Source organism: Cynara cardunculus, assembly GCF_001531365.2.
Source record: "Cynara cardunculus var. scolymus isolate 2C chromosome LG 10, CcrdV1, whole genome shotgun sequence".
Classification (NCBI taxonomy): Eukaryota; Viridiplantae; Streptophyta; class Magnoliopsida; order Asterales; family Asteraceae; genus Cynara; species Cynara cardunculus.
The window spans coordinates 27,240,057-27,242,183 of record NC_037537.1 but is presented as its reverse complement, the minus strand read 5'-3'; the positions used below and the strand labels follow the sequence as shown (position 1 = coordinate 27,242,183).

The window sequence follows — 2,127 nt, the reverse complement described above, 5'->3', positions numbered from 1 at the left end:
TGAAATGTCTGATATCATGTGAGTGATTATTAACCAATTTATGATAAAATGAAGTAAGGAGACGGTAAAAATTTGTGCATGTTGACTTTGTAGTACCTTAATTTAACCAATTTATAATTACCCACTGTAACATCCCAGGCCGATTGTATTACATATTGTCCCTTTGTTCACACACTTGTAATCATGGTTTTAAAACGTGTCTGATAGAGGAGGTTTTAAAACCACCGACAAATCCATTACAACATAGGGGGAAGTGAGCTAATACTTTCCGAAATTTTGTTCATGTGGTGATTATAATGTTTTGGTTCTGACTTCTGAGAAACTAACTCAAGATTTTGTTGCAGATTAAAAATAGAGTCAGAAGCGACAAAGGGATTTGTTATTATACAAATTCCACTTAAAAGATTTGTTTTTGTACGAACGATTGCAGAAGCGACTAATACCGACATTTCACATACATGGTTATTTGACTCTACTGTAAGTACAAATGTTGTAGGCTTTATGACATCTTGAAAGACTTTGATATCTCGAAATTGAATAAATTTTAATGAACTTTTATATCCCACCGCATTGTGCGGGTACACAACTAGTTTGGCAAAATTTTCTTCTACTAATGAATTAGGATTTTTGATAATGTTCATCATTATATTTCCTTCCTCTTGTACTTGAAAACAGACTCAAAAGTTACGGTTCAGTATAATATATGATTATATACTTATTTTGAGCTTTTAGATATCATTTTTTGGTTAAATATAATATGTAACTGTATATACATATGAATGTTTTATCTTTGGATCGATATATGATTATATGTACTTATTTTGAGCTTTTGCAATATGGTCTTGACAACTTAAAGTTCACGTGTTTTTCACAGTTAATGCATATGTGGAGTTCTAGACTTTATTTTTTATAAAGTTCTCTCTTGTTAATGCAAACAGATTCATTGGTTGAGATGAGTTTTCACAAACCCAATTCCAACACTCAATTTGTTGGGGATGAAAACAGGTCTTCTGCAGAGGTAAGTTTGTACATTTCTTAATGGTCACATTTGCTGCTATGCATCATACTTTGTATAATGTTGGCCGTGTTTTATCAGGTATTCCAAGAGAATATAATGTCAATGGTAGTTTTTGAGTTTGAAGTGTGAAGGGATACAACACCGTGATAGCTCATGGAGAAACTTCAAGGAACCGAGCATCTTGAGGTTTATCTTTTATTTCTTTCAAACTTTAATGCATAACATTCACAATGATGTTTTTATCTTTATTATTTGTTCATAGGACCATGCACAATATCTAATGTGTTCATATTTGTTAAACTTGGAATGAACTTTGCTTGGCAATTTCTAATTTCCAGAACTCATTCATTTACACTTGATCACTTTGGAACCATATCTCATTCTTTTAGCAACTTTTGCTTGCCTTCATTAAACAGACGTCTGTATGTAGTTTGGAAGTGTCAAGTGTGAATGTTGGCACAATTTAAAATCTTTTTATTCAGTTGTTGGATAATTCTACATTTTGTTGTTGTTTTGATAAAAGTTTTTTCATTGGTCTCAATTATTCCCTGGTCTGCTGCCTGTTCAGGTATATATTTCCAAGTGAAAAATGATGAAGACATTTTGCAAACTCTTGCTTCTGGGGATAACCTTGTGGTAAGGAACACGGTCTGTGGCATATCATCTTATTGTGGAAGTCTGTATCCCTTTTGCCAGATAACATCGTACTTTGTCAGAAACTTGCTTTTCGGAGGACATCGTACATAGTTCAGGAAGGATGTTAAAAAAATGAATGTATGGATTGATTGAACGTTAGAGATTGTTTTGAAAAAATCTTATCTTTTATATGGTAAATGTATGAAATTTATTGTTTTGAGATTTTTATGTTGTTTTTGTTGATAGATATTATTATTTATAATATATAATTATATATAAATACAGGGCTGAAATATGGTTGAAAGAAAATAATATGCTCTTTAAAGAAGGAATCGATGTTTTAAAAGTGCATCTAAAGATAACCTTTATAGAAAATTTTGATTATTTGTATCTAAAGATAACCTTTAGAGAAGGTTTTCAAAGTAGTAAAATGTACTTAAAGACAATACCTTTAGAGAAGTTTTTTTGTAAAC

General features: G+C 31.2%; 1 long non-coding RNA gene across 2 annotated transcripts in view; it reads left to right on the top strand.

Moving 5' to 3' along the window:
- The window catches only part of LOC112518910, a 1,828-nt gene extending 648 nt beyond the window's left edge, over window positions 1-1,180 (top strand). The window contains exons 1-3 of one of the 2 annotated variants that reach the window (XR_003069878.1): window positions 418-477; window positions 939-1,018; window positions 1,097-1,180. This is a non-coding gene — a long non-coding RNA (uncharacterized LOC112518910). Of the gene's footprint in view, window positions 1-417; window positions 478-938; window positions 1,019-1,096 lie in introns of those variants that run through there. The other variant, XR_003069877.1, reaches the window with a different exon arrangement.
- Window positions 1,181-2,127: the final 947 nt, after the last annotated feature.